Source organism: Chiloscyllium plagiosum, unplaced genomic scaffold (genome assembly GCF_037043375.1).
Source record: "Chiloscyllium plagiosum isolate Xiang-an unplaced genomic scaffold, Cpla_swu_hap1 HiC_scaffold_38, whole genome shotgun sequence".
NCBI lineage: Eukaryota > Metazoa > Chordata > Chondrichthyes > Orectolobiformes > Hemiscylliidae > Chiloscyllium > Chiloscyllium plagiosum.
Window position 1 is genome coordinate 8,926,817 of NW_028270176.1, and position 10,773 is coordinate 8,937,589.

A 10,773-nucleotide genomic window follows, 5' to 3' on the forward strand; every position below is an offset into this window, starting at 1 on the left:
GATGAGGGATATCGAGTCTCAGAGCAGGGGGACAGTGAGGGGAATCGAGTCCCAGAATAGGGGACAGTGAGGATGATCGAGTGCCAGAGTCGAGGACAGTGAGAGGGATCGAGTCCCAGAGTAGAGGACAGTGAGGGGATCGAGACCAAGAGCAAGGGGACAGTGAGGGGGATCGAGTCCCAGAACAGAGGACAGTGAGGGGGATCGAGTCCCAGAGTGCGGGACAGTGAGGGGGATCGAGTCCCAGAGTGTGAGAAAGTGAGGGGTATCCAGTCCTAGAGCAGGGGGACAGTGAGGGGATCGAGTCCCAGAGCAGGGGGACAGTGAGGGGGATCGAGTCCCAGAGTGGAGGACAGTGAGGGGGATCGAGTCCCAGAGTGGGGAACAATGAGGGGGATCGAGTCCCAGAGTGGGAGACAGTGAGGGGGATCGAGTCCCAGAGTGGGAGACAGTGAGGGGGATCAAGTCCCAGAGTGGAGGACAGTGAGGGGGATCGAGTCCCAGAGTGTGAGAAAGTGAGGGGTATCCAGTCCTAGAGCAGGGGGACAGTGAGGGGGATCGAGTCCCAGAGCAGGGGGACAGTGAGGGGGATCGAGTCCCAGAGTGGAGGACAGTGGGGGGGATCGAGTCCCAGAGTGGGAGACAGTGAGGGGGATTGAGCCCCAGAGTGGGAGACAGTGAGGGGGATCAAGTCCCAGAGTGGAGGACAGTGAGGGGGATGAGGTACCAGAGCAGGGGGACAGTGAGTACTAGAGTGGAGGACAGTGAGTGGGATCAAATCCCAGAGTGGGGGTCAGTGAAGGGTTTTGAGTCCCAGAGTGGGGGACAATGAGGGAATTCGAGTACCGGAGTGGGGGTCAGTAAGGGGGATCGAGTCCAAGAGTGGAGGGCAGTATGGGGGATCGAGTCCCAGAGTGGGGGACAGTGAGGGGGTCGAGTCCCAGCGTGGGGGACAGTGAGGGGGATCGGGTCCCAGAGTGGGAGACAGTGAGTGGGATCGAGTGCCAGAGTGGAGGACAGTGAGGGGGATGAGGTACCAGAGCAGGGGGACAGTGAGGGGCATTGAGTACTAGAGTGGAGGACAGTGAGTGGGATCAAATCCCAGAGTGGGGGACATTGAGGGAGTTCGAGTACCGGAGTGGGGGTCAGTAAGGGGAATCGAGTCCCAGAGTGGAGGGCAGTATGGGGGATCAAGTCCCACAGTGGGGGTCAGTGAGGGGGATCGAATCCCAAAGCAGGAAGACAGTGAGGGGGATCGAGTCCCCGAGCAGAGGGTCAGTGAGGGGGATCGAGTCCCAGAGCAAGGGGTCAGTGAGGGGGATCGAGTCCCAGAGCGGGGGACAGTAAGGGGGATCGACTCCCAGATTAGTGGGACCGTGAGGGGAATCGAGTGCCAGAGTTGTTGACAGTGAGCGGGTTCGAGTCCCAGAGTGTGTGAAGATGAGGGATATCGAGTCCCAGAGCAGGGGGACAGTGAGGGGGATCGAGTCCCAGAATAGGGGACAGTGAGGATGATCGAGTGCCAGAGTCGAGGACAGTGAGAGGGATCGAGTCCCAGAGTAGAGGACAGTGAGGGGATCGAGACCAAGAAGGGGACAGTGAGGGGGATCGAGTCCCAGAACAGAGGACAGTGAGGGGGATCGAGTCCCAGAGTGGGGGACAGTGAGGGGGATCGAGTCCCAGAGTGTGAGAAAGTGAGGGGTATCCAGTCCTAGAGCAGGGGGACAGTGAGGGGGATCGAGTCCCAGAGCAGGGGGACAGTGAGGGGGATCGAGTCCCAGAGTAGGGGGACAGGGAGGGAGATCGAGTCCCAGAGTGGGGGGACAGTGAGGGGTATCGAGTGGTAGAGTGGGGGATATTGAGGAGGATCGAGTCGTAGAGTGGAGGACACTGAGTAGGATCGAGTCCCAGAGTGGGGGACAGTGATGGGGATCGTGTCCCAGAGTAGGTGGACAGTGAAGGGGACCGACTCCCAGTGTGGGGGGACAATGAGGGGGCTCGAGTGCCAGAGTTGAGGACAGTGAGGGGGATCGAGTCCCAGAGCAGGGGGTCAGTGAGGGGGATCGAGTCCCAGAGCGGGAGGACAGTGAGGGGGATTGAGTCCCGGAGCAAGGGGTCAGTGAGGGGGATCGAGTCCCAGAGTGGAGGACAGTGAGGGGGATCGGGTCACAGAGTGGGGAACAATGAGGGGGATCGAGTCCCAGAGTGGGAGACAGTGAGGGGGATCGAGTCCCAGAGTGGGAGACAGTGAGGGGGATCGAGTCCCAGAGTGGGAGACAGTGAGGGGGATCGAGTCCCGGAGTGGAGGACAGTGAGGGGGATGAGGTACCAGAGCAGGGGGACAATGAGGGGCATTGAGTACTAGAGTGGAGGACTGTGAGTGGGATCAAACCCCAGAGTGGGGGTCAGTGAAGGGTTTTGAGTCCCAGAGTGGGGGACATTGAGGGAGTTCGAGTACCGGAGTGGGGGTCAGTAAGGGGGATCGAGTCCCAGAGTGGAGGTCGTTGAGGGGAATCGAGTCCCAGAGCGAGGGGATCGAGTCCCAGAGTAGGGGGATCGAGTCCCAGAGCAGGGGGACAGTGAGGGGGATCGAGTCCTGGAGCAGAGGGACAGTGAACGGGATCGAGTCCTGGAGCAGAGGGACAGTGAACGGGATCGAGTCCCAGAGCAGGGGGACAGTGAGTGCAATCGAGTTCCAGAGTAGAGGACAGTGAGTGGGATTGAGCCCCAGATAGGGGGACAGTGAGGGGGTTCGAATCCTGGAGTGGTGGACAGAGAGGGGGATAGAATCCCGGAACCAGGGGACAGTGAGGGGGATCGGGTCCCAGAGTGGGGGACAGTGAGGGGGATCGAGTCCCAGAGTGTGAGAAAGTGAGGGGTATCCAGTCCTGGAGCAGGGGACAGTGAGGGGGATCGAGTCCCAGAGCAGGGGGACAGTGAGGGGGATCGAGTCCCAGAGTAGGGGGACAGTGAGGGGGATCGAATCCCAGAGCAGGGGGACAGTGAGGGGGATCGAGTCCCAGAGTGGGGGACAGGGAGGGGGATCGAGTCCCAGAGTGGGGGGACAGTGAGGGGTATCGAGTGCCAGAGTGGGGGACAGTGAGGAGGATCGAGTCGTAGAGTGGAGGACAGTGAGTGGGATCGGGTCCCAGAGTGGGGGACAGTGAGGGGGATTGAGTCCCAGAGTGGGAGACATTGAGGGAATTCGAGTACCGGAGTAGGGGTCAGTAAGTGGGATCGAGTCCCAGAGTGGAGGGCAGTATGGGGGATCGAGTCCCAGAGTGGGGGACAGTGAGGGGGATCGAGTCCAAGCATGGGGGGCAGTGAGGGGGATCGAGTCACAGAGCAGGGGGTCAGTGAGGGGGATCGAGTCCCAGAGCAGGGGGACAGTGAGGGGGATCAAGTCCCAGAGCAGGGGGACAGTGAGGGGGATCAAGTCCCAGAGCAGGGGGACAGTGAGGGGGATCGAGTCCCGGAGCAGAGGGACAGTGAACGGGTTCGAGTCCCGGAGCAGAGGGACAGTGAGTGGGTTCGAGTCCCGGAGCAGGGGGACAGTGAGGGGGATCGAGTCCCTGAGCAGGTGGACAGTGAGGGGGATCGAGTCCCAGAGTGGGAGACAGTGAGGGGGATTGAGTCCCAGAGCGGGGGACAGTCAGGGGGATCGAGTCCCAGAGTAGAGGACAGTGAGGGGGATTGAGTCCCAGAGCGGGGGACAGGAAGGGGGATCGAGTCCCAGAGTAGGGGGACAGTGAGGGGGATCAAGTGCCAGAGTCGAGGACAGTGAGTGGGATCGTGTCCCAGAGCGGGGGGACAGTGAGGGGGATCGAGTCCCAGAGCAAGGGGTCAGTGAGGGGGATCGAGTCCCAGAGTGGGAGACAGTGAGGGGGATGAGGTACCAGAGCAGGGGGACAATGAGGGGCATTGAGTACTAGAGTGGAGGACAGTGAGTGGGATCAAATCCCAGAGTCGGGGTCAGTGAAGGGTTTTGAGTCCCAGAGTGGGGGACATTGAGGGAGTTCGAGTACCGGAGTGGGGGTCAGTAAGGGGGATCGAGTCCCAGAGTGGGGGACAGTGAGGGGGATCGAGTCCCAGCGTGCGGGACAGTGAGGGGGATCAAGTCCAGAGTGGAGGACAGTGAGGGGGATCGAGTCCCAGAGCAGGGGGATCGGGTCCCAGAGCAGGAGGACAGTGAGGGGAATCGAGTCCCAGAGCGTGGGGACAGTGAGGGAGTTTGAGTCCCGGAGCAAGGGGTCTGTGAGGGGGATCGAGTCTCAGAGCGGGGGGACAGTGAGGGGGATCGAGTTCCAGAGTAGGGGGACAGTGAGGGGGATTGAGTCCCAGAGTAGGGGGACAGTGAGGGGGATCGAGTCCCAGAGCAAGGGGTCAGTGAGGGGGGTCGAGTCCCAGAGTAGGGGGACAGTGAGGGGGATCGAGTCCCAGAGCAAGGGGTCAGTGAGGGGGGTCGAGTCCCAGAGCAGAGGGACAGTGAACGTAACATGAGAAGCAGAAACAGAAGGCAAAATTAATGCTAGCCACAGTTGATGAGGTAATAAAGAAAAGGACAAAACTAAAAGGAGAAGGAAACCGGAATGGTGGTGGGCCGCATGTTGAAAATAAAGGGAGGAGAAGGGATCGGGGAGGAGATGTTAAGGGGTCTGGTGGACAGGAACAAGGATCAACGTGGAAATCCCCACAGGTGGGATGTTATTACTGTGGAAAGACAGGTCACTTTAGGAGAGAGTGTCCTGATCCGAAAAAGGAAGTAAAGGCAGTGCCATTTATGAACCTTGATGAAAAATAGGGGTGTAGGAGTTCCTGCCCCCGGGGACCCACCAGGAACCCTTGATAAATTTAAAGGTGGGACCTTACAAAGAGGACGTAGTTTTCCTGGTCGATACGGGGGCAGCAAGGTCATCCTTAAATTTTAAGCCCAAGGGAGCGGGAACGAAAATGTTAATTGGATTATGGCAACAGTTGTGTGACGAGATGCACGAAGAATCAGTTTTGTGCTCATGACAAGATACTGCCACCAAATTGGGGATTGAATTAACTGCAAATGGTGCGATGGAATCTGTTGAGGTTTTTAAAATTGAACGTGCTCGAGCAAAACAATTACAGAAACAGAATGAGAAGTCACAAGTGACTGGTAAACAAACAGAACTGCGCAATTACAGTTTCTCAAATGTTTTAGTCACTTGTTGCATTTCCACCCTGAATTACCGATAATGATTACTTTATTTATATAATATATAATTAATAATTAATATTTATAATAATTCAATTGTATCAGCCTGACTCAATATTAATTGGCAGGATTGCTTCACACTCTCTCAGTGACCCGTCATATTGATTCACAGCTAATTTAAAACATGACTGCATTAATTCATTGTTAATTAAAGAATGGAAAGCTACATTACTGGCCAGAGTGTGTGCAGGCAGTGGCAGCAACAGCCTTATTGGGAGAGGAGAGTCGGAAACTTACTTTTGGGGGAGCCTTAATAGTCAGCACCCCACATCAGGTACAGACCATACTAAATCAGAATGCAGGGCGGTGGCTTACAGACTCTAGGATCTTGAAATATGAGACAATCTTAATAGAACAGGATGACCTTGTGTTAGTCACAGACAGTTGCTTGAATCCAGCTGCGGGGAGGGGGGCTGGCCCTTGGCAATCCAGAACATGGCTACCTTGATATTACTGAATATCAGATTAAAGTGTGAATGGACTAAGAGACGTACCGTTGCATGCGGGAGCTCAGTTGTTTATCGACGGGTCCTCCTGGATAATTAAGGGTAAAAGGCACAATGGATATGCTGTAGTACACGGGATAGAGGGAAGTGTTAGCGAAGCTGAAAGACTGCCTAGCGGCTGGTCAGCCCAAACTTGTGAACTCTATGCCCTAGAAAGAGCTCTCAGAACCTTAGAAAACAAAAAGGAACGATATATACAGACTCCAAATATGCGTTTGGAGTGGTACATACCTTCGGAAAAATTTGGCAAGAAAGAGGACTGATAAATAGCAGAGGAAGAAAAGTAGTTCACAAGAAATTAATAAAACAAGTGCTGGAACCCCTGTTATTCCCGAGAGAAATAGCGAATGGGGAAAGAACCGGAAGTGAGAGGAAATAGACTGGCCGATGAGGTAGTTAAAGAAGTGACCCTGAATCCACAAGGAGCAGTGATATACTCCCTAATAGCTACAATTCCAGATCTTCAGGGTGCCCCGTTGTTTACTGCAAAGGAGGAAAAGGGACTAAAAGATTTAGGAGCTGCAAAGACAGCAGATGGGCGCTGGATGTTACCCGACGGGAGGGAAATGTTGAATAAAATGATGATGCAAGAGATTATGGCTGTCCTACATCAGGGGAGTCACTGGGGAGCGCAAGCTATGTGTGACATAGTGTTAAGGAAGTACGGATGTAAAGGGATATACACCTTAGCTAAGCAGGTATGGGCAGGGTGCCCGACTTGCCAAAATAAGAAAGTAGCGAGAGGGGGGCCAAGAGGTGGAAGAAACCCTGGGGTAGGGCCTTTTCAAAGAATACAGGTAGATTACACAGAATTACCCCCAGTGGGGAAACAAAAGTACTTATTAGTCCTAATGGATCACCTAACTGGGTGGGTGGAGGCATTACCAATGTCCTCAGCTACCTCAAAGGGAGTAGTGAAAACTCTTTTAGAACATATAATTCTTCGATATGGAGTGGTGGAAAGTATAGATTCAGACCAAGGTAGCCATTTTACCTCTAAGATCCTACAAGAAGATTAGATTACAGATTACAGATTACATTACAGTGTAGAAACAGGCCCTTCGGCCCAACAAGTCCACACCGACCCGCCGAAGCGAAACCCACCCATACCCCTACATTTACCCCTTACCTAACACTACGGGCAATTTAGCATGGCCAATTCACCTGACCCTGCACATCTTTTGGACTGTGGGAGGAAACCGGAGCACCCGGAGGAAACCCACGCAGACACGGGGAGAACGTGCAAACTCCACACAGTCAGTCGCCTGAGGCGGGAATTGAACCCGGGTCTACAGGCGCTGTGAGGCAACAGTGCTAACCACTGTGCCACCGTGCCGCCGGGAGGGAAAAGTAATGGCGGGATTAGAAATCTCTTGGAGAATTCCACACTCCTTGACACCCGCCTTCCTCTGGACGGGTGGAACGAATGAATCAAACCTTAAAGAAGCAATTGTCTAAGCTAGTCCTAGAGACTCGATTACCATGGACAAAATGTTTACCTATCGCGTTGCTACGCATTGGGACTGCGCCTAGACGTGATATAGGCCTCTCTCCTTATGAGATGATGTTTGGATTACCTTTCTTGGGTGGAAGAGGGGAATTACCAACTGTAGAGTTCAATGATAAGTTTTTAAAGAACTATATTGTGGTGCTCGGTTCTCCTTTGTCTGTCCTTAGGAAGAAGAGTCTGTTGACCCAGGCACCTCCACTTGAGTTCGACAACCGGGTGATTGGGTCCTGATCAAGACCTGGAAAGATACCAAACTCCACCCGAACTGGGAGGGACCGTCCCTAACCCTCCTGAGTACTGAGACAGCTATCCGAACTGCTGAGAAAGGGTGGAGTATTCACACTCACGTTAAATGTCCTGTGAACGCCCCATTGGTGGAGTGGCACGCTCATCCTACAGACAACCCTCTGAAAGTTAAGCTGAGAAAGAAGGAATGAACTGAGACAAAAGACTCTTTTAACTTTTGATGATCACTATTGTTATTAATTATAAGGGCTGTGTGGACTCAACTCTTCCTGGCACCTAAAAGATTTAGACAGATAGACAGGACGATAAGCAGGGGTCAGAGATGGGCAGACTCTGGTATAGTATTGTAATGTTAGTAGTATTAACTATTTAAGGAGACAGGAAAAATCACTTCACTACACAATGCCAGAATTATGCTGAACAAGAGGGACTTGCCGACTGTTGGGTCTGTGCAGAGGTCCCACACCATGGCGAATCTGGGATCCCCACCTCGGTAATACCGCTCACCAAAAGAGAAGTGTACGATGTATAACTATTTGACTCGGGCTGAAATGATACAAAGTGGAGATCTGACAGGGGTAAATATAATTTTGCGGGATGTTTCCCTAGACCGGCTCTGAAAACCCAGGGTGTTATCGATGGCCTTAGGATTTCCCCACCGAAAGGAGCAGTGAATACCACCTGTTTCTGTAATCAGAATGATGCCGTACCCTTCCGATTCGGAAAACCATCTTGTGTCCACACCAGCCAAGCCACTGCCACGACCACTCCCCGAATATTAAACAAAACATATGGGGTATGCAGCCTGAAGGCCTATCCCTTTATTCCCGGGGAAAATACATTGGTGAGACTGAATGTATAGGAATGCATGCATGTTATGATGTTGATGAAACACTGTCTCAAAGCCAGAAAGGCTGGAGTGGCTGCTGTTACCTCGTTTATATAGTCCCTCACCTCCGATTAGAAAAACATGGGGAAATAAGACATAAGACCCGAGAGGTCTCTGAAGGAGACCGTCTGTTGTGGACACTATTCCCAAACTACGGCACTGCAAGGGCAGGGGTAGAGATACAGAAACTGGCGGCTGTCCTTGAGAAGTTAATTAATGATACCGTCGATGCACTGGGAGAAACTCAGTCTCAAATATTGGCCATCGCCACCGAAATGATTGCTACAAGACTAACAGCCTTACAGAATCGAATGGCTTTGGACTATCTCTTGGCCGAAAAAGGGGGAACCTGTGCTCTGATTGGTGAGGAATGCAACACCTTCATCCCAGACTCATCTTCCCTAGTGGAAGATAAGGCAGAAATAGTAAAGGAAAAGATAAGCAATACAAGAGAAATTGGGGATGAACTCCGAAAAGATGAGGGATGGGGATGGGGTAACTGGGGACTGACCGGGTCAGGAAAATGGTTAGTTAATTTAGGCATTTATGTGTTACTAAAATAGTAGGTTTACTGATTGGATTTAATGTGTTAAAGTGGATAATGACTAAGCTGGTAATGTCTTTGGGAGGACAACAGTCAATAATGGTCATGACGATAGCACAAGCGCAAGAAAGAGAGAGTAGCAGATTACTCCGAGAGTTTGAAAAAAGACGGACTTAGAAGGACAGAAATGGCGAGATTGTGAACCTCGGCACCACAGGGTGAAAAGAGGGCAGAAAATAAAATCGCAAAAACAACAAATGGTTAAAGAAAAGAAAGGGGGGAGTTGTACGAAATGGGGAGGTGTGTTGTTTTTGCAGAAATAGAAAAGCAAGAGTGTGTATGTGCAGGAAAGGGGGACAGGGCTAGGCAAGCATTAGGGAAGCGTGTCTTTAATGAATAATTGTGGATAATTGAATACTAACTTTAGTGCAGAATTATTAAAGCAAATAATTTCTTTCATCATAATGTTTTAAATAATTTAGTCTCAGCAAAACAGCTGAGATAGCTGAAATGCATAAACTAGGCAAGAAAAGACACATTGTTAAAACGCGTGTTTCAAGAATGGAATGTACCTATGGATAATGGAAGATGTTACAAGCAAAGTAAAAAAGAACATCAAGATACAAGTTTAGCCTTATGTCAGCACTTACAGAGGGAAAGGTTGCCAACTTGGAGAGAAGGGGGCAATAAAGGGCGGGAACACAGCTGGGTAGTGGTAGAATACAATAAGAAAGATTGGATAATGTAAGAGTCGGGAGAGGTCACCTCACGCAGCTCAAAACTACGTACCAGTTTGAATGTTTATTGCTCATTTGTTTCTGCATTTGATGCCCTTTCTTGCAAGATCGTAGAATAAATTGTCTTATTTCCAGTTTTGGTGGTCTCATCTAAATTTTATTAAATTTATTTCTAACAGATTAACCCTTCCAGTGTGTTTAAAACTGGAGGATACTGTGAGATGGTGAGGAGCTGGTGAAGGGAGAGGGATGGCTGGTCACCGCGACGATGAGGATGGCACCGTTTTATATCAGGCCGGAGCCGCTCCAGACCAGGAGGATCGCCGGTGACTGAGCAAAGGAAGAGAACGGTGGCACAGTGGTTAGCACTGCTGCCTCACAGTGCCAGAGACCCGGGTTCAATTCCCGCCTCAGGCAACTGACTGTGTGGAGTTTGCACGTTCTCCCCGTGTCTGCGTGGGTTTCCTCCGGGTGCTCCGGTTTCCTCCCACAGTCCAAAGATGTGCAGGTCAGGTGAATTGGCCATGCTAAATTGCCCGTAGTTTAGGTAAAGGGGTAAATGTACGGGAATGGGTGGGTTACGCTTCGGCGGGTCGGTGTGGACTTGTTGGGCCGAAGGGCCTGTTTCCACACTATAAGTAATCTAATCTAATCTAAAAAAACTTGGACAGGCGAAGAGTGACAGGGTTTGGGAATCTCTTCCTCAAAGGGCGGCCCATTCCAATTGAATTGTTACATTTTAAATCTGAGGCTGTTTAAAGTTAATCTAAGGCGTGTGGGGCTCAAGGAGGTAAATGGAGTGAGGCCACAGATAAGCCGCCATCTCATTGATGGGCTGAACAGGCTCGAGGGGCTGAATGGCCTCCCCTTGATCCTATGAAACTTGTTTACAAATTTACCAGAAAATTTTCAGTAAAATCTAATGGAGATGAATTAATAAGGATAGATAGAGTCACCGAGATGTACAGCATGGAAACAGACCCTTCAGTCCAACTGGTCTGTGCTTAAATTAATCTAGTCCCATATTCCATCACCTAGCCCATATCCCTCCAAACCCTTCCTGTTCATGACTCCTGCACATGTCTTTTAAATGTTA

General features: G+C 51.6%; 1 protein-coding gene across 1 annotated transcript in view; it reads left to right on the top strand.

Annotated features, from left to right (window-relative positions):
* LOC122544169 (scavenger receptor cysteine-rich domain-containing protein DMBT1-like) overlaps window positions 1-9,785 on the top strand; it is a 118,568-nt gene extending 108,783 nt beyond the window's left edge. The window contains exon 12 of the mRNA XM_087980980.1: window positions 7,429-9,785. The gene's annotated coding sequence lies outside the window, so the exon portion shown is untranslated. The remainder of the gene's footprint in view (window positions 1-7,428) is intronic.
* Window positions 9,786-10,773: the final 988 nt, after the last annotated feature.